Source organism: Haplochromis burtoni, unplaced genomic scaffold (genome assembly GCF_018398535.1).
Source record: "Haplochromis burtoni strain Fernald_Lab_line unplaced genomic scaffold, NCSU_Asbu1 Contig_743, whole genome shotgun sequence".
In the NCBI taxonomy this organism is placed as follows: Eukaryota; Metazoa; Chordata; class Actinopteri; order Cichliformes; family Cichlidae; genus Haplochromis; species Haplochromis burtoni.
This window is the reverse complement of record NW_024583104.1, coordinates 88,850-116,654: the sequence shown is the minus strand read 5'-3', so window position 1 is coordinate 116,654 and position 27,805 is coordinate 88,850. Positions and strand designations below refer to the sequence as shown.

At 42.5% G+C, this 27,805-nt stretch overlaps 1 long non-coding RNA gene across 1 annotated transcript in view; it reads left to right on the top strand.

The window, feature by feature from the left end:
• Window positions 1-11,633: 11,633 nt before the first annotated feature.
• Window positions 11,634-27,805, top strand: part of LOC121812706 — a 51,768-nt gene continuing 35,596 nt past the window's right edge. Inside the window, exon 1 of the long non-coding RNA XR_006053257.1 lies at window positions 11,634-11,678. This is a non-coding gene — a long non-coding RNA (uncharacterized LOC121812706). The remainder of the gene's footprint in view (window positions 11,679-27,805) is intronic.

Here is a 27,805-nt window from a genome sequence, read left to right as displayed (position 1 = left end):
GTATTTGGTCACCTCAAACAAGGAAAATCTCTGGCTCTCACAGACCTGTAACGTCTTCTGTAAGAAGCTTTTCTGTCCCCCACTCGTTACCTGTATGAATGGCACCTGTTTGAACTCATCATCTGTATAAAAGACACCTGTCCACAGCCTCAAACAGTCAGACTCCAAACTCCGCCATGGCCAAGACCAAAGAGCTTTCGAAGGACACCAGGAAAAGTATTGTAGACCTGCACCAGACTGGGAAGAGTGAATCTACAATAGGCAAGCAGCTTGGTGTGAAAAAATCAACTGTGGGAGCAATCATCAGAAAATGGAAGACATACAAGACCACTGATAATCTCCCTCGATCTGGGGCTCCACGCAAGATCTCATCCCGTGGGGTCAAAATGATCATGAGAACGGTGAGCAAAGATCCCAGAACCACACGGGGGGACCTGGTGAATGACCTGCAGAGAGCTGGGACCAAAGTAACAAAGGTCACCATCAGTAACACACTACAACGGCAGGGAATCAAATCCCGCAGTGCCAGACGTGTTCCGCTGCTGAAGCCAGTGCATGTCCAGGCCCGTCTGAAGTTTGCCAGAGAGCACATGGATGATACAGCAGAGGATTGGGAGAATGTCATGTGGTCAGATGAAACCAAAGTAGAACTTTTTGGTATAAACTCAACTCGTCGTGTTTGGAGGAAGAAGAATACTGAGTTGCATCCCAAGAACACCATACCTACTGTGAAGCATGGGGGTGGAAACATCATGCTATGGGGCTGTTTTTCTGCCAAGGGGACAGGACGACTGATCCGTGTTAAGGACAGAATGAATGGGGCCATGTATCGTGAGATTTTGAGCCAAAACCTCCTTCCATCAGTGAGAACTTTGAAGATGAAACGAGGCTGGGTCTTCCAACATGACAATGATCCAAAACACACCGCCCGGGCAACAAAGGAGTGGCTCCGTAAGAAGCATTTGAAAGTCCTGGAGTGGCCTAGCCAGTCTCCAGACCTCAACCCCATAGAAAATCTGTGGCGGGAGTTGAAAGTCCGTGTTGCTCGGCGACAGCCCCAAAACATCACTGCTCTCGAGAAGATCTGCATGGAGGAATGGGCCAAAATACCAGCTACTGTGTGTGCAAACCTGGTAAAGACCTATAGTAAACGTTTGACCTCTGTTATTGCCAACAAAGGTTATGTTACAAAGTATTGAGTTGTATTTTTGTTATTGACCAAATACTTATTTTCCACCCTGATTTACGAATAAATTCTTTACAAATCCTACCATGTGGATTCATGGATTTTTTTTTCACATTCTGTCTCTCACAGTTGAAGTGTACCTCTGGTGCAAATTACTGGCCTCTGTCATCATTTTAGGTGGGGGAACTTGCACAATCGGTGGCTGACTAAATACTTTTTTGCCCCACTGTATCTCCAAAGCTGCAGGCCTCGTCAGCACTCTTGTTTTATGGCCTCTATCTACCCCCATTACCTCACTTCAGGCCTTCGTCCTGCAAGGGGGATACTTATGACTCCTCTACTGTCCATTCATCTCGGCAGAAAAACCCCTTTGTGGAAAGGGTATTGGATCCAGTTGTCTTATTGCTGTTATGATCCCGCCTATTGAGTCACCTCAGCAGTCTTGTAGAAGTGGTCATGGTGCAACTGACAACAACAATGACACAAAGGAAGACCCTCTTCAGAGTGTCACTGCATGTATAGCACAGTGACACAGCCCTGGGTGATGTTCATAGGAAATTGCTGCCGTCACCACCATAGCTTCTGGTTCTTGTGCTTTTCACAGAATCGTGATGCCATCCTTGGACTCCCTCTGTGCCGTCGATGGAGTTTGGCATGCTCCCCTCATCCTTCAGGTGCCTGTCTGTTGTCCATAATCTCCTCTGTCGGCCTCTGGAAAGCCCCCTTGGCACAGCTCTCATTTCAACGCAGCTTCATAGTCCTTGCTGTGGCTCCAGAATCTGATCTCATGATGGGCCCCAAACAGCTCGACATTTGACCTCGACCACCTCCTGGGCTGTCAGCTATGCCTGGAATGGTTCTTCTTTCTCACTGGGCCTCTGAAGATTTCTCAGGAGATTCCTTTCAGCAATACTCTGACTGCTGCACCTGTATTTCCTTGCTAGGAAAAACTTCTATTTGGAAAGCATGTCAACCATCATCAAACCACATTTCTCTTTAGTTCAGTGAACTTCACTTATAGGCCATCAAAGCCTCATCTGAACATGGATGCACCACTTGTATACGTTTAATACCCGTAAATGAACTGTTAATCCCACAAATCACTGCAAAAATTATATAAGACATAGAAAACATTGTTTCATGTTAATTCTGGACCCCTCCACTTGACACATGGACATTCCCATGAGTCAACTCATCAACCCTAGATTCCTGTCTTAAAGAAAAATGGTTAGCTAGATCATGTCCCAGGCAACCTCAGGGTGTCTCCTCCTCTGGAGCAGCACCACTCCGGACCTACAGCTGTTCTGTTTTCAATATGTTCATATGCTAATGAGACAAATAAATGTAAAGTGTATTTCTGCTGTACATCGAAAAATTGTGAATCTTTTATTTTGACATCTGGATAGACAGGAAGGCTTTTATTTTGACATGTGCATAAACAGGAAGCAGGAAATGCAGAAAACAGTGGGAAAAGCATGGCTACACCTTTGTAATCATTCATGTGGAATCCAAAGCAAGGTGGAGTCCTTCAGAAAATAATAGTCGTAAGTTCTGTCAGTTCTTTATATATTAAGCAATTAATAATAGGGTGTTTTGAGACATTATTTTGTACCTTCTTTGAAGTGCAGTTATAGGGTGTAGCTTCTGAGCTAATGACACTGTTGGGTCTGTGTTTCTACAAGCCCCGCTAATTCTAGAGACTTATTCATCATGAAGAAAACAAGACAGTCGATCGATCGATTATTTGCGCAAGGGAGGCCTCGTCTGTGTCCACCACGAAAATGACCCCCAGATCTGACCTCCTCCTGCTACCTTTAATTGGGAGACAGTTCACACAAAACACGTCAGAACAAAGCCACGCCCACATTTGTATGTATATGTGTGAACTTCTGTAAGAATGTGTGTGTGTGTGTGTGTGTTATGTGAGAATGTGTGTGTGTGTGTTATGTGAGAATGTGTGTGTGTGTGTTATGTGAGAATGTGTGTGTGTGTGTGTGTCAGACCGCAGGAAGCTTACATCAAAAGAAACAGATCTTTCAGATAGGATGTATCTACAATAAAACCTCCCCCAGCACAGAGTGGTTGGAGAGGTGGTCAGGATCAAAGGAATGGCTTCGATCCTACTGCTTGAACTAAGACTGTACAAATTTAAGAAACACAATCGCAACATTCAACAATTAGACTTAACAGATACAAGTGTACGCTCACCCACTACCTGGTTGTTTTTCTTTGTAGTAATATCAGTTTGCATATCTACAGTATACTTATTTCATAGTCTCCTGTGTAAGTGCCTGAATATATTTACCTGCTGATTATATGACAATCCATTAAGAGTTTTGTTTTATGTGTTTTTCTAGTTTCACTCCAGTTTAATGATGTCAGTTCAAGATGATTGCTATGTTTGGAGTCATTAAAGGAGCAAGTACGCTCACCTTCCTGGCTCTTGAAAAGGAGTTTGGCTGGCTGTTTATCTATGTTCACACTCAGGGAGTTTAACACATAGAGAGAACAGTACAACAACCCTGCAATAAAATATGTTAGTGTGTTTTGCATATTAAGTTTGCACCTAGCTCTGCCAGGAGCCTGCATATACACCATCATGGCCTGGAAAACAAGATCTGGAAGTAAAATCAAACTTCAGACTTTTGAAAAATTGTATCATAAGAGTAATAAAGCATTTAGCATCAGCAAGACAAGTATCATGTGCAGGTTTTCTCAAATCAGTAACCCACGATTATTGCCATAATTCGCCCCAGACATGGATCATCCCATGTGTTTAGTCAGCATTACAGTAAGCGGTGACTTTCCTTAAGCAAAGTCACTCCACTCATTTATCACTACGAGCTCAATAGTGGCCAGCTAATGAACCCCATATTAAACTATTCCATAAACATCTCTTATTTGTTTTCTCATGTCACTTGTCTGTCTCTGCTGAATCCTCTACATGCACTCTTAGAAAAACAAACGTTAGCAACACACATGGACAATCCTAGTGGTCAGGCACATATTGACAGGTTCCACAGGTGCTATAAAAAGACCATAAAATTAGCCATCCATAGTTGTGGAAAGAAGTGACACTGGTTTCAACTCAGGAAATGTCTCACATGTTATTCACATTGTCAAAGTAACCTTCAACATTTTCCCAAAAACACAGTGTAATAGCATCACCAACTCATAACCTATAAACACAGTTTTCTTCACACATAAACCCAGTAATCCTGTAGTAGAAAAACATCAACCAGTTGTGTCCTGTTATAAATCACATGATCAAATCACATGAAGATCTGTAATACTGTAGAAAAGAGAATGCGTCACGCAACCGCGGATGTTGTTGTCATCTTTCTGCTCCTGTAAAAAGAAACACATAGATTCATCCGCAACTTTGTCAGGTGGGGGTTGACTTCGCACAGTCATGTTACGTCAGTCAAGTCTTGTCAGCTTTTGTCAACTTTTACCAGTCAGTCAGTTTTTTTTTTCACTCATTTTCCATTCATTCATTCATTCATTCATTCTTTGCTGATAGTGGAACCTATCGTAGCATTTCTTTTCCACCCTCAGCAAAATGACGTTATTTTTTTAAAAAAAAAGAAAAAATAACTTTAGATCGGATTACCTCGCTGAATCCTTTTTGGACAGGAACTTACTTTCTAATTGTAAATAAGTGACTTTTCCTGAGCCCATAGTAATGTGGAGAAACTCACTTGCAAAAATGTTCTCAACGACATGTCATGTAGCGCTTTTGTTCTAATCGTGCAGATCTGCTCAAATGACAGAGATTATCAAACAAAACTTCCAGTGCACTGTGAAAGTAACAAAATAAAAAGGCCTTGTTAAATCATGACACATGCTCCTCATCTCAGGAGGGTAAATCATACCAAACCTAATTGGTAGGCTTAACTTTGCAACCAAAGAACAATCATCAGCTAGATTAATTCCAAACCATCCATCAGCCACACAACATACAACATAACCCTAATTTCTTATATGATATGAGTTTAATCCCCAGGTCTGTGATTTTCACTCATTTAGGCCACAGACCCATTTTATTCAGTTTTCCTTTTTCCCCCTCATCATAAAACATGTGACATGTTGTCATGTACTTCACAAAAGAAGTTTGTTCTCATGTATTCAGAGGTGTGTATCTGGGTGCAGTACTCACTTGCACATCAAAACAGGAAACTCAGTGTTTTAGAGTCTCCACTCTAACAACCTCCAACACATCCCATTCACTTGTGCTAGAATTCAGTCACCTTTCCTTAATCTAAGAATGATCAACTAATTTGCATATCAGCTATTAACCCACCAAATTGACAGGACAACAGAAATGCATGTTCAAAAATATTATCACAAAAATAGAATTCCCTCATACAGTAAATTACTTGTGCTGCATCAATCAAGCAGAAAGCATCTCCCAATTTACTATGTTAACAACAAAATTTATTGTCTGATCACTGGTTGGTCAAACCAGAATCTTTTCTTCCCACAAAAGTTAAACTGTTGTCCTGCAACCTAGAGAGTTAATTGTCAGCATTGGATAAATTCAGCATTCAGTAACAAGTGTCTGTTAAATTGACACTATTTTAACACTGATGCGAGATAACAAGCGGATTTTCATTGCATGTGTGTTTGTGTTATTAGGCAGGTTTAATCTATGTCTGTGGAGCTGCATATCCAGCAGGGCATGTTCTTAAAGCTGCCTTATTTACACATTTCTCTGCTTTTTATTTGATCATTTTTTAACTAATTTGCTATGAGTCCACTGGTCTTTGCATCACTTTTCCTCACACTAACTGATTTGGACAAGATGATAAACAGACTCACATGCTTAAGATGTGTCTAATCTTCATGAGCTCTCTTGTATTTGTAAGTGTTAGTAAAGTTAATACATTTTCTGTTTGTGTGTGTGATTTTGTATATGTTTCTCTTTGCAGTGTTTCAGACTCCTTCACAATTTTCCCACTTAAGCAGTCAGTTTTCTTTTTCCCAGGATTGCTAACCCAAATTTTGAATTCCCACATTAAACTACATCATTCTTCTGTGTCCTCACCTGCTCCTCTCACTCTGTTGTCCTCTCACTTTGCAGTCCAATGGCAAACAGTTCTCTTCAGCTTTGTCCTGTGTTTTCCTCACTGTCTCATCTTGCCATTCCACTCCAAAAGTGACAAATGTCACTCAGAAAGTCTCCTCAAAAGTCATCTTCACACACAGTGACGTTGCAGCTTGCTGGAAACGCATCTCCATCCATCCATGATGATGGGTTTTCTTTCTCTCTGATGCCGTTTGCACACACTGCTGCTGAACCTCTCTCAGGACTCTGTTGTTGTCTGTTGGGCTGCTGTGAACTGTAGATGTGCTGTGCTTCTGCAACTGCACTCCTTGTCTTCAGGCAGAGGTTAGCTTCCATGGAGCTAATTTTCTCAGGGTGAGGAACACATGGGAGTTAAGTTGTAAACACCACTCAGCCAAAGGCTCAGCCTGAGTGTTTCCTAATGATGTGAAACCTATAATTTTCTTCCAACTGCTGCATGTGGAAAATTGATCCATGTCTGTTTTCACCTGAAAGTGACAAACTAAGACATTTTCATTAGTCTCTCCACTGCTTAAACAACACACATCTCCCTCTCTATTTTTGTGGACTCTCCTGTCTTGAAAGCAGAAAATGAGATTGTAGTTGTTCTTGGCTGATAAACACAAAACCTTTTCCATATTATTATTTTCCATCTACAATGTAAATTTTGTTTCTTTTCTTTTGTTCTTTTTTCCACCACGATAGCTGGTGACCTGCAGAATCACCGCTCTCACAATTGGAGACCATTATTTTACACAGCGCACACACACACACTGCGACGTCAGGCACATTCACACTCACTTTTTTCATCTGCGTAAATAAATCATATGGCCAATGGTATGTGCCATGGTGATCCATAAGTATGATCACAAGTTTATTTAGTTATTCTTCAACCCACCAAAACCAACAAGCAAAAACGTGATGCTGATGCTATGAACACTCTACACACATGAGTCAAGATACAGGAAAAATGCTGCGCATCTGAAAGAAGAAGCTGAACTCACGGATACGCTGCATACTTGAGCTATCATAATTCTGTTTCCCTCTCTTTGATGAGTTCTCAGCCAGCTCCCGATCTGATAATGTGTAGCTTGCTCATCAGCTCAGAAGAGACCGTAACGTAACCTCACAAAGTGGTTGCGTGCTTTGCCCCACAGTGGCAAAGACTTGCACTTTCATATTCAGCTTCTCCATCATGTAGTTTTCAGCTGCTTCATACAGGGTTCAGCATATTTAATTATTTTTAAAGGTGTGCTCTATATCTCAGTAATGGCTCATATTAGGATGACAGTCTTTCAATGCCTTTATGCACGTCATTAGTTTAAATATTTACCTATTTTACTTCAGCTCATATGTCATTGTACTGAATTTGAGCAACCCTAAGGTTAATGCAGATTACTTTTTTTAATTGGTTAAATTAATGGTCTGGAGCACAAGCTGTTGTTGATCAGGGCAATCTAAAGAATCATCTAAACATTTTGTTTCAGCAATGGGTGGGTGAAAGCCATTCGCCAGAGCATATCTTAACTGCTGCTGATGTGGGCTGGCCTTCTCCACACGCTCTTTAAGGCTGCTGTGTTTTCTGACAACTTCTAACAATTTCCAGCAAGCAGTTTACACCCAAGATCACATTTTTTGTGCCAATATTCTAAATACTTTGCGCTGCCAGGAGCGAATTCCTCATAAACTTCTCTTCACCCTCTGATGCACGTAACTCTGCTCTTTTATTGAGGTTACATGAATATACATAGGTTCATTAACATATGACGTTTACATACAAACAAAGAGTACCTTGCCTGTGTGTGTGTGTGTGTGTGTGTGGGGGGGGGGCAGAGTGTGACCCCATAAAGACTTTCCTAAACCTTATGGTCTTGGAAGTCCAGTAGTTCATCTAAACAAAGGGCACTTAGACTAAAACAGATATACGTGTGTTTGCTATACCATATACCTAAGTTGTGTGTGCATGCCAGAGTGCTCTGGGAGGCACACAGAGTCTCCACAGACGGAGTCCACACCGAGACAGCACCGGTGGGCGGCCATGTGGTCCGCGGCCAAGACGAGACAGTTCAGGCGGGCGGCCACGTGGCCGAGACGAGACAGTTCAAGCGGGCGGCCGCGTGGAAGGTGGCGGCGACCACAGAGCCGGTCCGGTGGACGGCCGCGAGGAAGGCGGCGGCGGCCACTGAGCAGGTCCGGTGGGCGGCCGCGAGGAAGGTGGCGGCGGCCACTGAGCAGGTCCGGTGGCCGCGACGACGATGTCCAGAACATGGCTGACGCGACGACGCGGCAGTGGCAGGACCAGGCGAAGCAGAAGCTGAGGCCGAGGCTGGACCAGGCAAAGCAGAAGCAGAGGCTGAGGCCAGACCAGGCTAAGCTGAGGCCGAGGCCGGACCAGGCGAAGCAGAATCTGAGGCCGAGGCCGGACCAGGCGAAGCAGACGCTGAGGCCGAGGCCGGACCAGGCGAAGCAGACGCTGAGGCCGAGGCCGGACCAGGCGAAGCAGACGCTGAGGCCGAGGCCGGACCAGGCGAAGCAGACGCTGAGGCCGAGGCCGGACCAGGCGAAGCAGACGCTGAGGCCGAGGCCGGACCAGGCGAAGCAGACGCTGAGGCCGAGGCCGGACCAGGCGAGGCAGCGGCTGAGTCCGATGCCGGACCAGGCGGCGCGGAAGCCTCTGGCTGGAGACAGGCAGGGCCAGTAGGCGCGGAAGCCTCTGGCTGGAGACAGGCAGGGCCAGTAGGCGCGGAAGCCTCTGGCTGGAGACAGGCAGGGCCAGTAGGCGCGGAAGCCTCTGGCTGGAGACAGGCAGGGCCAGTAGGCGTGGAAGCCTCTGGCTGGGACAGGAGCATAGGCGGAACCGCTGGAGCCAGCGGGTGCGGAAACCCCTGGCTGAGGAGCGGCCAGGCCAGCGGGTGCGGAAACCCCTGGCTGAGGAGCGGCCGGGCCAGCGGGTGCGGAAACCCCTGGCTGAGGAGCGGGAGAGCTCACAGCTGGCTCTGGGAACTGAACAGGATGGTAGACAGGCGACTAGGAGACAGGAGGCGACTGGACTACAGACTGAGCAGGAGCAGACTGGACTGACTGGACTACAGACTGGACTGGAGCAGACTGGACTGACTGGACTACAGACTACTACTGTCTCGTTCAGGCGGGGGCAGACTGGACTGACTGGACTACAGACTGGACAGGGGCAGACTGGACTGACTGGACTACGGACTGGACTGGAGGGGACTGGAGGACAGGAGACGAAAGTACAGGGGGCTGGAGTGAAGGCTGAACAGCAGGTGAGGGAACTGACTGGAGTGGAGGCTGAGCAGCAGGTGAGGGTACTGACTGGAGTGGAAGCTGAACAGCAGGTGAGGGAACTGACTGGAGTGGAGATGCTAAGGGATGAACAGATGGAGCTGAGGTTGGTGTGGCTAATGGCTGAGCTACAGACTGAGCTAGTGACGGAGATAAAATTACAGCTTGGGCTAGTAAGGCTGGTGCCTGGGCAGGGGACAGTTCAGCTAATCTAACTAGGGATAGTGCGAGGGCGTGAAAGGCTGGGTCAGGAGGTGGATGAAGTGGTGAGGTAGCAGGTGAACCGGTTAGCTCTTCCAAGCCTCTAGGGAGGTCTGGCTGGGTTCTGGCTGCCCTCAGCCAGGGCGCTGGGACAGGTGGCTGGACACCAGTCACCCCCACCCGAGAAAGAGAAGCAGGTGTGGAGGTAGACTGAGTCACAGCTGCCCTCGTCCTGGGAGCTGGCACAGGTTTGGGTGTAGGCTGACTGATAGGGGTGGAAATAATGACTGGGTGGGTGAATCTGCCAAGTTTCTCAGGGATTATGCTGGTCCTTCTGCCACCACTATTTACAGTCTTTGGGGGAGCAGAGCAGAACAAATCTTCCCAGTCCACAGAATCCTCCAGGAGGGAAACATCCCATGAATGAGAGATCGGTTTATTATTGGTTTTAAGTGGAGAGTCAAATGAGGGTGGAAAACAGTCACTGGAACTCACCACCGGGAATTGCTGGAAATAGTCCATTTTATGGCGGCGTGTGCGCCGCTTTCTCCGGGAGGAGGAAGCGGGCGGGGTACACGTCCGAGCCTCTGGCACGGGAGCCTCTGTTGAGCCGAGGTGGAAGGCGGAGCCGCTGTGCCGTGGCGAGGTTGAAGGTCCGGTGAATGAGGCAGGTGATGTGTGAGCGAGGAGCGGACTCGCGAGAGAGGGAGCCGCCGAAGCGCGGCGCGAAACGCCCACTCTCCGCGGCAGATGCTCCGGTGCAGGTGAGGCAGCAGGTGGGAGAACGCAGTGTCTCCGAGGTCCGCCCAGAGCCAGGCGAGTACCCTCGAAGAAGTGCTCTTGCTCCGCGAAGAGCCGCTGTTTCTCCTTGAGCTTTTCCGCCCACAAGGAGAGCGCTACCTCCTGCCGCTCGTAGAGGTCCGAGTCCGCTGGGTTCCAATCGTGTCTTCGTGGCACGGGTCGTGTCATTCTGTCAGGCGTTGTGTGGAGGCGAGGAAGAAGGAACCCAAACGCAGGACTGGCAGGTAGGTGAAGGTTTATTATAGGGAGTGGGTGAACAGAGGGTGAACGGACACTGACTGGCTAGAAAACTGAACAGCTGACTGAACTGAGGGAACACACGGGAAGGACAACGTAACATCAATGACACGACAGTGAACGGGTAGAAACAGAGTGCTTAAATACACAGACTGATGAGGATGATAATGAGAGACCGGTGAGTACACAGCTGAACATAATCTGGCTAATGACACAAGACGAGCTGACACAGGAAAAGCAGGAAGTGAGCACATGGAAGTGGCAAAATAAACTGAACATGAACAAAACTGAAAACACTGGGTCACCGACCCACGAACCCTGACAGGACCCTTTTAAATTTTAGTTGAACACCCCTGTCTGCTAGTTTGGTGTGGCATGTTTAATGTTTACTGACACAAAACAAAATTCTACAACAAATATTTGTATCTTAAGGAAGACCCATTGTATATATGAACAAACTGGGAGCCATTGGATCAAAATATAAAATATCAAAATTTTATTGTCTTAGGAGGACAAGTCATCTTCTTTTATACACTCTGTTTTTATGTAAAAATGTTTCAAAGTTGTAGTAATATTTACAGCCTAAACATGTTCCCCCAATCAGAATTTTGTCCAATGTTTAGAGCAAATAAAAGGTATTACATAATGTCTGCTAAAACATGTGTTTGCACACACACACAGAAATTTTGATATTTTATTTTTATGTCACTGGAACTTTGGAGGCCAGGTCTGCGACAACATGTGCCACACACACACACACACACACACACACACACACACACACACACACACACACACACACACACACAAAGAAAGAAAGTGTAAAGTTTTTATTCTTTTGCAGGAACTTGGGTTACCTTTGGAGGTCAGGTCACAGATGAGGTAAGAGACAACAAATATCTTTTACTTTCGCATGTAAATTCAATCTCATTGTGAAATGAATGGACGCCATGTAGCCTCAGGTGACAGTTTTGTTGTGCTCTATTTGCACAATACATCCTTTCTTTTCTTTATGTTGGGAGATCAGCTTTTCAGCTGCTTCTCCACTCAACTCTGTACTCAGCCACTCTCTCAAGCCTCTGCGTCACTGAAAATAGGGAGAGTCTACGGCGTTATCTTTGTGCCACTATTCTGAGCACACATAAAAAAAATTTGCAGGTGCAAGTGTTGCAGTTTGAGGAGAAATTTATTTTGAGTGAAGAAAAGCTAAATTTGAGTGAAAAAATTCATTGCTGTGTGCAAAAAATGTATTTCAGTGTTTGCTGTTATCCATACACACACACACACACACACAATAGCAGCTCCTCTCGCTCAGTTTTTGCATTTGCGCTTGCTTGCATTGTGTTGCTTGCACTCTCAACATTTCTGCCCATGCGCGTTCAACTCTTTGATTATTCTATTCTATTCTATTCTATTCTACATATTTGTATGGCTCCTCCACTTTAATCAGGTCCAACATCCCCCGTGGAGAAAATTCTGTGAAGGCCTGGGGCACCTCTTGCACTCCAAAACAACAGAGGGTCTAACCAGCAATCCCAATTGCGTTCATCCTCATGAATGAAATTTCGAATCACTTACTTTAAAGTCTTATTCAGCCGCTTCACCACCCCATCAGTCTGAGAGTGGTAGATGCTGGTCCGAATAGATTTAATGCCCAGTAATTCATACAGCTCTTCCAGTGTGCGAGACATGAACGACATGCCCTGGTCAGTCATTATCACAAGATTACCTGAAACAGCGCTTGCGCTACACTCATTGCAGAAATGGTGAGCAGCAGCACTGCTTCCAGGTATCCCCTTGCATAATCCATCAGAACTAATACAAAGCAATAGCCGTGTGCACTCCGGTAAAATAGCCTGATGAAATCCATTCCAATGCACCACCCCTCCACTGCAGCAGAGCCACAGACCAGACCCCTGCCACACTCATGTTTAAGATGGTGTTCCTATGATTCAGATGAATATGCAATTTCTGAGACAATCATGAAATGACAGCAAATAAGAATGATCTGGTAATAACTGTGACTTTGCAAAAATTATAGTTGTTGTCAACAAGCATGTGCTCCTTTAAGCATATTACTAAAGATCTAGATTTAAACTTATCCATTGCTTAAAGGAGAGGTTTAAGAAGTATGCATTTCCAGTTTGTCATTTTAATATTTTGTTTTGTGTCATAAAGAAGTATAATTGAGGAAGAACAGAATAAACAATGTCAGAGCCCCACAAAATGACTTCCAGGTGACCACTATTATAATTTTCTCTGATAAAAACAATCAGAAACAGACTTCATGAGGGTGACCTGAGAGCCTGATGAAATGGCCCCTTGGCTCACTGGCCAGATTGTAGGACCCAATTGGCATTTCCCATAGAATACCAGAACTGGCAGGCCCTCCACTGGCACCCTGTGCTTTTCACAGATCAGTGAAAGCAAGTACCAGTACCAAGATCTAGCTGGACAGGCACAAGAAGCACTGTCAGAAGCCATAAGAAGGTTAAGGTCAAGGTCAAATTTATTTATAGAAGTAGATGACATAAGTCAATATAAACAACTTAAACAACAACTACAACTACGGCTGTTAAAACCAAAATGTTTTGGTCAAAGCGTGTTAAAAGCCAGACCATGAGACTTCCGGTCTGTCAGGCCGAGTGGTGGCTATGTAGAGTAAACACTCCCAACTTTATTACTCTTTTCCCCAACTTATCTAACTTGAAACCTAAAAATCTTGGACTGTAAGTGCTGGATACCTTTTTCCAAAACAAAAATGCCCAGAAAACTCAAGAAAAAGAACATAAGTGAACGTAGAGAAGTGGGATAAGACGCCTCATCCCAAGCTAGTAGTAATATGGAAGAAGAGCAGCAACCTGATGCAAATGCTAATGTGAAAGACCTCCCCCCCTTCTAGGGATATGATATTAAAAGAACTGCGTGCTTTCAGAAAAGACACAAATGAGTAGTTTAATGCCATAAGGGAGGATGTGAATGACATCGGCAAAAGACTTGATGAAGCAGATGGATGCATAGTGGAGAACTTGAATCTAGGTTTTGGAGGAGTTGCTAATGGAATTAGCGATATGAGACAAAGCTGATGGATCTAGAGTAATGTTCATTTCGCAAGAATCTCAGAATATACGTCATGAAGGAAGGGGAAGGACACATTTCCATCGGAGACTTTTTTGGAAAAGACATTGGGTCTCTCTTCTCCCCCCGCGCTGGGGATTGAAAGAGCTCCCAGTACTGTTGCTGAGACAGTACTGGGACGGAACCCTGCCACGCTCATTTGTTGTGAAATTCGCAAGTTATCGTACCAAGGAAGATATTCTCAAGAAGGCTTGGCAGGCTAGGGTGCTTGATTTTCCAAGCACCAGGATACATTTGGACAATGACTATGCTCCGGAGATACAATGAAGAAGAAGAGAATATGCGGCAACGAAGAAGGTGCTTTAGGACAATAACATCCGTTTTCAGTCCCCTTTCCCGGCCAGGCTGAGAGTGTACTACAGTGATGGAGCAGTGATATACAACACGGCGCATGAAGCGACTACAAATATGATGAAGAGAGGATTATCGGTAGACTTGAAAGACAGGGCTACACTCTTGGACCAAATAAGACAGCAGACTTGGCAAACAAGTGCGAAGAAGAAACAGTGAAATATGATCCAAAAGCAGGGCTTCAAGGAGCGTCTTCAGGCATTTAGGCACCAGTGTGACTGTGGGTAATTAGGCTACTTGAGATGGAGCATCATATTGGAGGTAAATTTAGGAATATAGAGATTTAAGAGTAACTGAGATCACAGACTATATTGATAAAGATGTTTTAGTTATATATTTTGATAATTTCATAACATGAGCATATAAAAGTAGATTAAAGTTGGGTCACTCATATGCATAGTGAGCTGGACTCTACAGACCATTGTGCTTTTGGCCTTTGGGCTAAAGAGGGCACTCTTCCTCAAGTGGATAGAAGAGCTTTTCCCTCACCAATTACAACTAATATAGTGTTTTTGTTCTTGGAAGTCAATGTGATTGTATGTTTTTGCTTTATAGTGTTCTTTTTCACACGTGTTGTTTGTTTGGGGTTTTTTCTCCCCAGGAGTGTACTTTTCGATTTCTTGTTATTTACAGAGCTTAAAATCACATAATGTAAAATACAGTCTCGTAAGCAAAGTAGTGTCATACAATGTAAATGGCTTGGGGAAACACATTAAAAGAAGCAAAATCATGTCAAAATTAAAAAGAGAAGGAAAAGAAGTTGGCATTTCACAGGAACCCTACCTATCACAGCTAGAGCATGCAAAACTTAGGAAATGGAAATTTAATTAGTATTCACCTTCTTGTCCTCGGGGCTCCAAAAGGGGTGTGGCAATTCTAATATCAAGCAGGAGGGGAGGTTTGTGCTAGTAAAGGGATACCTGGAGGGTACACTGATTACTTTTATTAATATATATGCTCCCCCAGGATCAGAGTTAAAATTCTTTAACCTCCTAAGACCTGAACTCTTTCACGGCATGCATTTTTAATTTCTCTTTGATATTTGGGCTGATTGGGACCCGATGAATGTAAAAACAAAGAATTACCAGATTTTTTTAACCTGATTTTTGTTCCTAAGAAAAATGAGAACCACATACAGGGAGTGCAGAATTATTAGGCAAGTTGTATTTTTGAGGAATAATTTTATTATTGAACAACAACCATGTTCTCAATGAACCCAAAAAACTCATTAATATCAAAGCTGAATGTTTTTGGAAGTAGTTTTTAGTTTGTTTTTAGTTTTAGCTATTTTAGGGGGATATCTGTGTGTGCAGGTGACTATTACTGTGCATAATTATTAGGCAACTTAACAAAAAACAAATATATACCCATTTCAATTATTTATTTTTACCAGTGAAACCAATATAACATCTCCACATTCACAAATATACATTTCTGACATTCAAAAACAAAACAAAAACAAATCAGCGACCAATATAGCCACCTTTCTTTGCAAGGACACTCAAAAGCCTGCCATCCATGGATTCTGTCAGTGTTTTGATCTGTTCACCATCAACATTGCGTGCAGCAGCAACCACAGCCTCCCAGACACTGTTCAGAGAGGTGTACTGTTTTCCCTCCTTGTAAATCTCACATTTGATGATGGACCACAGGTTCTCAATGGGGTTCAGATCAGGTGAACAAGGGGCCATGTCATTAGTTTTTCTTCTTTTATACCCTTTCTTGCCAGCCACGCTGTGGAGTACTTGGACGCGTGTGATGGAGCATTGTCCTGCATGAAAATCATGTTTTTCTTGAAGGATGCAGACTTCTTCCTGTACCACTGCTTGAAGAAGGTGTCTTCCAGAAACTGGCAGTAGGACTGGGAGTTGAGCTTGACTCCATCCTCAACCCGAAAAGGCCCCACAAGCTCATCTTTGATGATACCAGCCCAAACCAGTACTCCACCTCCACCTTGCTGGCGTCTGAGTCGGACTGGAGCTCTCTGCCCTTTACCAATCCAGCCACGGGCCCATCCATCTGGCCCATCAAGACTCACTCTCATTTCATCAGTCCATAAAACCTTAGAAAAATCAGTCTTGAGATATTTCTTGGCCCAGTCTTGACGTTTCAGCTTGTGTGTCTTGTTCAGTGGTGGTCGTCTTTCAGCCTTTCTTACCTTGGCCATGTCTCTGAGTATTGCACACCTTGTGCTTTTGGGCACTCCAGTGATGTTGCAGCTCTGAAATATGGCCAAACTGGTGGCAAGTGGCATCTTGGCAGCTGCACGCTTGACTTTTCTCAGTTCATGGGCAGTTATTTTGCGCCTTGGTTTTTCCACACGCTTCTTGCGACCCTGTTGACTATTTTGAATGAAACGCTTGATTGTTCGATGATCACGCTTCAGAAGCTTTGCAATTTTGAGACTGCTGCATCCCTCTGCAAGATATCTCACTATTTTTGACTTTTCTGAGCCTGTCAAGTCCTTCTTTTGACCCATTTTGCCAAAGGAAAGGACGTTGCCTAATAATTATGCACACCTGATATAGGGTGTTGATGTCATTAGACCACACCCCTTCTCATTACAGAGATGCACATCACCTAATATGCTTAATTGGTAGTAGGCTTTCGAGCCTATACAGCTTGGAGTAAGACAACATGCATGAAGAGGATGATGTGGACAAAATACTCATTTGCCTAATAATTCTGCACTCCCTGTATTGAATATATTGTTTAAAATTTTGATAGAACAGTAGCAGTATAATGTCCTTGTAAGTGGGTATCAGGCCCTTGTAGAGCAAAATTAAATATTTTGGTCTAAATAACCCAAAATGTGATGTCCACATATGTGGACGCCAGGTCTTAGGAATTGAATTGATTGAACTGATTGTTGTTGTCACAATCAGTGGGCGCAGACCGTGTGGAGGGTGTTTGGAGGACCCAGTTGCGGACACAGATGAAGGAGGCAAAACCTTTATTGAACTCAAAGTGAGCCTTTATTGGGGCCAGTAAACAGTAAAGCAAAAATAACCAAACATAAACTATGGCAATGACCTTAACAAAGAGCCTAAACTGGGAAACAACTAAAGACTAAGACAAACTAAGACTCTAACTTGAACTGTACCTATGAGCTATGAACACGACATGAAAAAGCAAAGAACAGAATTCTGGACTGGCACATGAAAGACTATGAAAACATGACAGGAGCAGATTACTATGAACATGACCAGAACAGAGACTGAAAAACTATGAATCAGTACATATAGCTAGAGTGACAGGAATGGTAACAGACGACGCGACACAAACTGAATGAAACACAGGGACTAAATACCCACAGGGATGATCAGGAGAAGTGGAAAGGAAGAAGAACAGGTGACACACATGAACCTAATGACAGGACAGGGGAAGTGAAACTAGATACAATGAACAAAGAACACCAGACTCTTTTAAAATAAACAGGAAACATGGAGACATAGACATGACACGAACTTGACAACAAGGACAGGTAGACACATGGACCAAGGAGACTTAGTATAGGGGAGATGACAAAAACAACTAAGAAACAAAGGTCTAAACTGCAACCTAGAAATTAACTAGATGAGCTAAACTAGAACACCAATGAATACAAAACATACATAAAAACTCAAACACAAGACATTTTAATTTTGGGAGGGGATTTCAATGTTCGACTCAATCCATCCTTAGAATATTCAAACCTACATGACCCAGGACTAAACAAAATAACCAAAAATGTTAAATTAATTTTAAAGGATTTAGGGCTTATAGATGTTTGGAGAGATTTAAATCCCATAAAACAGGATTATACTTTTCTCTCTAACCTGCATTCATTCTATTCTAGATTGGACTATTTTTTTATGTTCCAAAAAGACCTTAACAGTGTGGATAACTGTAGTATAGGAGTGATGGATTTATCGGACCGTTTATAGCATCCTTCCATGCAATTGCGTTTGTCCCTAACCACTGGAAACCCTCACGTTAACTTTTATCGAGTGGAAAAAAGTTAGCGTTCATCCTTCAGCTGCACTGTGCTAATGTTATGCTAACATAGCTGTTTTGCTAGCGATCACATAGGACATCATTATATACCAGTTAGTCCAACTTCAGTAACCCTACAAAAGTCACTGCTGTTTACTTTTCTGTCTTAATTTATTTTGGAAGTGATAGCGTTTTAATTTTTTCAGAAATCTCTCAGTCAGAACATGGCATATGATGTTTAGGTGGAAACTAGCGAGCTAACTTCCTGCTAACTTCTAACTCAGTTGAATTTAATATATTCTGTTTTCATGGATGCCTGGATGTTAAACTTAATTGTTACACCTGGTAAAGCAGCAACACTGTTCATTTTATTAAAGATGAAAGAATTTAGACGGTTTTTAACTCTCAGTGATGCCGCAGTGTTCCTTGAAGCAGACATAGTTTTAGACCCAGATTACTCTGCAAGGCTCCTGACTACGGCAGCCGTAATGCTCCGGCAATCCATCAAGCGGTGCGCCTTCATAGCTTACCAAAGTCGTACTAAAACATTTTTGACAGATTTCTGTCGAGGTCAGTAAGCACAACCAGAATTCATACATAAGGAACACTGTTGATTTTTCAGGAAATTAAAGGATTTTAAGTGTGCCTTATAGTGTGTAAAATACGTTATACAGAAGAAAATAATATATCGCGGTATATATTGTTACCGCGCATGCTTCAAATTATACCGTGATATGGATTATAGGCCATATCACCCAGCCCTACTATGAGACAAGAGGGCAATCAGCAAAACTATTAGCCTATAAGTAAAAAAAAAACAATTAGAAAAGATAATTTACAAAATGAAAGAACCTCAAATGAACAGTATACTGTATAAATTGGAAGACATCCAGCTAGCTTTTCTAACATTCTACAAAGAACTATATGCACAATCTAGAGTAGATGATAAATGTATGATATCCTTCTTGGACTCACTCAACTTACCAAAGGTGACTGAAAATCAAAATGCAAACTTAATCAACAAAATATTCGAAATTGAAATTAAGAAGGCTATCTCAAACTCAAAAACAAATAAATCACCAGGACCGGATGGATTTCCAACATTACATATAATTGACTATGTAGTTAAAAATAAAAATCAGAGGGTTCTTATTAGTTTAGATGCCAAAAAGGCTTTTGATCAGTTTAATTAGGAATTTTTATATACAGTTCTGGGGAAGTTCGGGTTTCTTCAGTCATGGTCATTCACGCATTATATAACTGCCCAAGGGCAAGAATTAAAGTTAATGGGGCACTTCAAAATCTTTTGATCTACAGCAGGGGTAGGCAACCTTTTTGATGATGAATGCCATCTAAAATTTCCTCTGAAGTCAATGTGCCATATAATTGCATTAGCAATAAATTTAATAATGCTCTATATTAACAGTTACACACTATATAGAACAACTTTATAGAATTATATTCTTTCGCAGATGTTGGCAGCTATCAGCAAATAGTTATCAGCTATTTTGAAACAAAAAAAGACACTTTTTATCCATAACAAGAACTCCATAACAGCAAATGAACTGTACAACAGAAAATGCAAATGCTATTTACGGTCTCCGAGTGTCCAGCGTTCAGACTACCTGATGACACTCATGTGAGAGAAAATCTGCTCACACAGACATGTAGAGCCAAATACTGTCAATAAAGGCCTCTGCAATGTTCTGAAGACAGTTAAACTTGTCAGGTAGTGATGTCCAGCAGGAGAAAATGCAAGCTCCATGAACACGCACAGCTGTGGATTCCAGCTGCATCTGTAGTACTGCAAGATTTGACCCCCACAGAGTCGAGCTTTTCAGTTCAATCAGCTGCATTTCGATGTCCTCTGTGTCCAGGCGGTTAATGCGAGACAAACCCAGCTGCTCATTAAACCTTTCTGGTTTGATTAGAAATTAAAACATTGGCTTCATGTCACAAGTTAAATTTCCAGCAGCTCCTGCACCTGATTTGATGAAATTGCGATAATCATCAAAGTAATACATTTTCCTCCTACAAAGTAATACAGGGGTTGTGAAGTGTTCATTCTTCTCCAAATGCCACCAAAAAAACCAAATCCGAAGCAAGCGGCAACCGAAACGACCGACTTTGGCGTGGCCTCGGCTGAAAATGACGGCATTAAAACCGGCACACCAGCCATCTCCGCATTTGAGGAGTATACACAAGGTAACAACAAGTGCTGTCAACGATTGCTTCTTTGGACACCAAGATAACTCAAATGAAAGCAGACATTTGTGATACCCTACGCGGGGAAATTGCGGGCTGAGGGCTGAAAATGATGAGACCATCTCAGCTTTGAGGACCGTAATGGAAAACCATAATGTCCAGCTGAAAGATTTATCAGAATCGGCGACAAATACTTCGAACTCCATGGTGAAATTAGAAGAAAAAATCAAACAACTTTCTAACAAAGTGGAACAATTGTCTGAAAAATGCATTGACTTGGAAGGGCGTTCAAAGAGGAACAATATAAGGTTAGCCGGGGTACCTGAAGGCAGAGGAAAATGGACAGCATGTTAGAGATTTTGTGGCAAAGATGTTACAAGATCTATTGGACCTGGATGAAACTCCGCTGTTGGACCGAGCACACAGAGCCCTGCGAGCGACCCCAGAAGATGAAGCCCCGCCACCACACTTGATTGCAAGGATACATTACTACCACACCATGGAAGAAATACTACGAAAAGTTTCTACCAGAAAGAATCTGGGTAGGGTGGTGGGGGGGGGTGAGGGTTGGGGCCCACATCTTGACTGCATAAGTATGGAAAGTAATAGAATTAAGCCGCCTTAATTTATTCAAATGCAAGACAATGGAAATGTAAAGAATGTGGATTTAACCTTTTGTACATGGAATGTGAAAGGTGTAAATGAGCCTATTAAGAGAGGCAAAGTGTCATCACACTTGAAATCTCTTAAAGCGGATATTATTTTTTTACAAGAAACTCATCTGAAAAATGCAGCTCACAATAAACTTATTGTGTAGATGGATGAAACAGGTGTATTATTCAACATTTTCCGCTAAAACTAAAGGGGTAGCTATATTAATTAAGAAAGATACCCCGTTCAAGCATACTTCCACCATAGCTGACAAGAATGGTAGATATGTATTAGTGACCGGGGAGCTGCACGCTACTCCGATTACCCTACTGAACATTAATGGGCCTAACCATGATGATCCAGAGTTCTACAGAAAGGTTTTCAGCTTAATTCCGGATATACCTAATGGTAATTTAATAAGTGGAGGTGATTTCAACTTAGTGTTAGACCCATACTTAGATAAATCCCTCTCCAAAAGAACTACATCGTGTAAAGGTAGCAACTTTATCAAAACATACATGAACAATATGAATATCTGTGATGTGTGGAGAACTTTAAATCCATCAGGCAGAGAGTATTCCTTCCACTCTCCTGCACATAACAGTTATTCAAGGATTGACTATTTTTTGGTGGATGGAAAAATGCTCTCCCTAGTTCGTAATGTAACCTACCACAATATTATTATTTCTGATCATTGCCCTGCCACCTGCTCCTTTGCACTTAGTGATCTCACTAAAGCATGCAGGACTTGGAGATTCGACCCACAACTACTGAGCGATTTAAAATTTCAACAGTATATAAGTTCTCAGACCTCTTTATTCTTTGATATAAACGATAATGCCGAGACCTCACCAGGCATATTATGGGAAACGTCTAAAGCTTATATTAGGGGGTCTGTGACAAAGTGGGTGAGAAGACCATTTGTCTATATTCTATATTCTTGTTTTGATTTAACCATATTTCACATGTAATCTGCAATAGGCAAACCTCTACTATCCCGGGTTTGTTTATGTTCTGCACTTTTACAGATTATATAATATAACATCTTGGTTTAAATCAATTCATACAAGTTTGTTAAGTTAACATGTTATTTATTTCAACTGTTAATTTGTATTGTTTAGAACTTACCTTACCTACCTGTCTTCCAGAAGCAAAAGGAGGAAATGTAGTTTTACTTCCTGCTTTATACCTTCTGGGTTCATCTGAGGTCACAGGAAGAGACCAAGTGCAGAAGGGGAAGAACTCTTATAATTTAATAAAGTTGATTTTAGAGGGTTTATAAAGAAATAGATTTATTGTTGTGATATGTATTGATTACACCACAGAGTTTATGTTGCCAGTCAAGAGGAGTAGTAGAGGATTGAATATAATCATGTTCATCTTACCTACCTACTGAATGGAATAGTCCAGAGGAGAAATTGTTTGATTAAGTGGACTATTTAAGCAGACGAACTCAGGTGTTGATGGCCAAATGAAGCTTTCCGAAGCACTGAAGCTTGTATTGAAAAACGGTTCATTACTCGAAGCTTTTCAACACAGTCCTCTCCGGTGACATCTGGTGGCGAAAATTTTAAAGAGCAGCTTGAATCTGCAGAATAAAACGGACTGCTCAATTATCACTGCTCACTCAAGAGTGGAGTTCTCTCTGATATTGGGCCACCGTTCCGTTGCTTTGAACATGTAATTGGTTTTGTTTTCTCGATTGGGGGGCTGAAAAAAAATGTAATGCGTATTTGCGTAATACATTTTGATCAATAAACTTTCCCTATTTAAACATGCACTATGGTGTGGCCTTCCTTTGCTCATAAGTCCTTGATGTTGGTAAATACAATAAGTGAGCAATATATATAATATACATATGAGACTGCACAGCACATTATGGAGTATGCCCCTGCTGTGAAGTCCTGCCTCCATCTACTTGTCATTTAATCACTGGACAGCTGGACAGGTTCATACAAAATATTAGATTAGACCAATTGTCCTATACATATTTTTGACCTAGGGGTGGGATTGATTGTGAACTGGAAAGGGAAAATGCTTAGGGGGCTGAGTACGGCTGCATCGTCACTGATTTGTAGAATCATTTTGATTCGATACAGGATCCGATTCAATTTGATTGGAATCTGGAAAGTTTTGCCTCAGTCAGAAATATTACAATTCTGGTCATTTATCAGTATATATCCATAATTTCGTATCTATTAAAAGAAAGCTGACACATGTGAGACTTAATTAGAGATGTAAACAGAGAGTTATGAAACCTGCAGCTGCAGAAGCCAGCGAAGAAAAAAGAGGCAAACACAGCGCGGACCCGACGACACACCAAAATCTGACTCTGACGCGTCGGGTCCGCGCTCTGTGTTTACGTTTGTATGCAGAATCCGTAAACCTGCTCCCAGTTACTGTTTTAGCTGTATGGTGTTTGACGACATGTTGTGAGGTTTAACCTGAGATGCTGGCGTTTCAGGCATAATAACGTTAATTTACAAATCGACACAGGATTTTAATGAATCAATATCACTTTATTCAATTTAGCATGGATTGGAATCAGAAAGGCAATAATCAAAACCCACCCCCCCCCAAACCCCCCCCCCCCCTTAAATTCCCCAAAAAGGGAAAAAGGGGGGGGGCCCTTGGGGCCCACCCCAAAAAGTAAAAACATGATCTATGTCAGGTAGCCCTTTTGTTATTTACAGTTTAAAAAGAGGATTAGTGTTACTGTGCGCTGGCTGAGTCTGTTTCTTTTCTTAGAAATAGTTTCTCCTGCCCTGGAGAAAATCCACTTGCATGGAACAGAAGAGGCTGTGGAGTGCAGGAACCACACTGCAAGCTGGTAGATATGCAGGTATTCCTGGGTCCTGCAGACTATCACCTAAAAACAATAAACAAAATGATTTTCTAAACTGTGTAGCAATGTAATGTACGTATAGTGTCAAATACATTTTTGTAGTCTTCATTAGCTTTAATTCACATGGAAGTGTTCCTAAAGTCATATGCTGTAATGATATTTACATTATGAAAACATGATTTTGGACATTTCAAGTTTTTCACTTCGGCAGATAAAATGAATTGAGCAAAATCAACTCAAAATATTCCCACACGCCAGAACGTCCTCTCTTCCTCGCTGGCTCCATATCTGTCAGTGGAATGATCACCTCTTCGCTATCTGTCACCATCAACACACTCCACGAATCCCGAGGATGATTCACTTCCTTATATACGTTTGAATCAGGTACCGAAGCAGTTACGTGCGTAATGAAGCTTCGGACGTCACTGGTCACGTGACTTTTGCCAAACGAAGCAAGCCTCGACACAGTGCTTCTGAACCAGTGTGTTGTTTTTTTCGACACACGCTCCGGAGCGTCAGCTTCAAGCAGGCCATCACTAAACTCAGGTGTTTCGAGAGAAAGGTTCAGGTCAGTGTAGCTGTGTGCAGTTTGACCTTAATTTCCGTTGATGTAAGTTCAGTTATGTTTATTTGAATTGAGTTAATTATAGAGTTGAGTTTCTTATTTGTTTCTTAGTAAAGATTGTTTGTGACACAAAATGGTGAATAAATCACTTGCCACACTGGACAGCATCAGTCTCCTGCACTTCTTTGACCGCTTAAGTCGAGTCCTACCACAGGGTCTATAATATCATATCAAGCTTCACGGAATAAAAATAATAAACTAGAACAGTTAAAATTAGAAAAAATAATCCATGATTTGGACGCTAACAATGCAAAGGCTCCCTCTTTAGATAAGTACAACACTATTTGTGCATTAAAATATAAACTAAACCAGATATTAACTAGCAATATTAATAGAGCGTTCATTTTTGTAAGACAGAAGTATTTTGAATTTGGGGATAAACCACACAAGTTGTTAGCTAGACAACTAAAGAAGTTAGAAAATGACAGAACGATTGACAAAATTAGATCACGTAATGGAAACCTGGTCACATCGCATAGAGATATTAATGATAACTTTAGACAGATTTATGAATCTCTTTTTACCTCTCATCCCACTGCAGGGCCTAAAGACATGCAGGATTTTTTAGATAAGTGTGATCTTCCTGTGTTAGATCAGGTGAATCGCAATATTTTGAATGCCAAGATTAGAACTGAAGAAATCACTAAATCTATTGGTTTATTAAAAAATGACAAGAGTCCAGGTCCAGATAGGTTAGGGAATGAATTCTACAAACACTTCAAGATTAAACTTGTTCCATATCTATCTGAACTGTACAACCATGCATACAAAGAGGGCACCCTAGCACCAACTTTGAATGAAGCAATTATTATAGTACTCCCAAAAAAAGGTAAAGTCTTGGAGGAAGTGGGATCATACAGACGTTTTTCTTTATTAAACTCAGATCAAAAAATCCTGGCTAAAATACTAGCGAGTAGACTTAATACGGTAATAGATAAACTGGTACATCCAGACCAAACAGGCTTCATACCAGACAGGAGTTCTTTTTATAATCTCAGACGTTTATTTAATATAATTTATTCCCCCAAGGTGCAACAGGACCTACTTGTACTTAGCTTAGATGCCGAAAAGGCATTTGATCGTGTGGAGTGGTCCTATCTCTTTGCTGTTTTAGAGAAATTTCATCTGGGACAAGATTTCATTTCTTGGATAAAACTACTCTACAAGAACCCCACAGCCAGAATTCTTACAAATCAAACATTATCAACTCAGTTTAAGCTCAGCAGAGGGACAAGACAGGGATGTGTTCTTAGTCCATTATTGTTTGCTCTGGCTCTGGAACCCCTGGCACAGACAATTCGAACTCACCCTGATATACATGGTTATGACACAGTATACACTTCTAATACTATATCGCTTTATGCTGACGACCTTTTACTATACATAACAAAACCCCTAACTTCCCTCCCAGCAATCCTCTCCGTTATTGACAAATTTAGTACCTTCGCCAGGTACAAGATCAACTGGGGAAAAAGTGAAGTATTGCCCATCAAATTAGAAAGCAAAGAATGGCTTACATCCCTCCCATTTAAAATAACTTACGAAAAAATTACATATTTGGGCATCACAATAACAAAAAGATACAGTTCCCTAATGAAAGAAAATTTTCTCCCTCTACTGGAGAAACTTAAAAACAACATCCAGTATTGGAGGACACTCCCTGTCTCATTGATAGGGAGAGTGAACTCAATTAGAATGGTATTTCTCCCGCAGTATTTGTATTTGGTCCAAAATATTCCAATTTTCTTGCCCAAAACTTTTTTCCAAAAAGTTGGACGCCATCATTATGCCGTTTATATGGAATTACAAAACACATAGAATAAAAAAGTACCACCTATGTAAACACGGATCCCTTGGAGGACTTGCACTACCTAATTTCATGCATTATTATTGGGCATCAAATTTAAGAATAATTTCCTTTTTATTGGATGATACAGCACTACTCCCCCATGGCCTGCAGATGGAGCGGGAGGATTGCCTTCCTTATTGTGTTGATGGAATATTACTCTCTCCTACTCCCTTGACAAACGCACACTATAATTCCAACCCAGTGATTCACACCACCTTGCAAATCTGGAGACAAATAATTAAGCACTTTTAATTGAAAACACTATCAATGTGTACACCTGTTACAGCTAACCCCTCTTTCCTTCCATCATGTACCGACGGAGCTTTCAACATGTGGCAAGAATTGGGAATTTGTAAACTAAAAGACTTATACTCAAATGATACCTTCATGTCATTTCAACAATTAAAAGATAGATTTGGATTACCGCATAGCCATTTTTTTTTAGATATCTTCAATTATGAAAATATATCCGTACATATCTACCGCAGTTTGAAAACATGCCGTCTGACTTTTTGGATAGATGCCTTAGTGATAGACGGCTAGTGGATCTGAGGGCAGACCATAGCGAACTCCCTGAACATGGTCCAGTAACCATCACAGTGGCAGATATCCAAGAAAGGGTCTCCAGTATGAAGAGTTGGACAGCACCAGGGCCGGACATGGTTCATGCCTACTGGCTGAAGAAGCTGACTGCACTCCACGAGCGTCTGGCAGCACAAATGAACCAGCTGCTAGTTAACGAGAGACACCCGGAATGGCTAACCGAAGGTCGAACGGTCCTGATCCCCAAGGACCCCAAGAAGGGACCGGTCCCATCCAACTACCGACCAATAACCTGCCTCAGTACTACATGGAAGCTCCTGTCAGTGTCACGGCCTGGGGGTTCAGCTGGTCGCTGATCAGCTGTCTCCCCCTCTTTCTCTCTTCTCCTCTCTATCGCCAGGGCTGAACTCATTATGGGTTCACACCCTTGGCCCATGCCCTCGGAGGAAGAAACACCTGCGCCTCATCAGTGTGGTATTTAAGACGGGAAGCAACGGCTGGTCTTCGCTGGATCGTTGTGAGAATCGCGTCAGTGAAAGTCGAGCGCCCCAGCAAGTATTTTCCCATGCAGTGTGTGTTTAGCATTTAACAAGCATCTCTTTGTATACAGATTCCCTGGACTGTTTTCCTGGTGTGCGAGTGGATTCGTGTCTGGATTGTGTGGAGAGAAACGAGCGTGTTCCCCTGGATTTTCCCCATACCCCTGCCCCCCTCACCTTTTGTACATAGCACTGCCCCGCACCCTTGTAAATAGCACTGCCCCGTATCTGTGTATATACACTCATTGGACATTGTTCTGTAATAAATTCTCTTGTGTACATCATCCC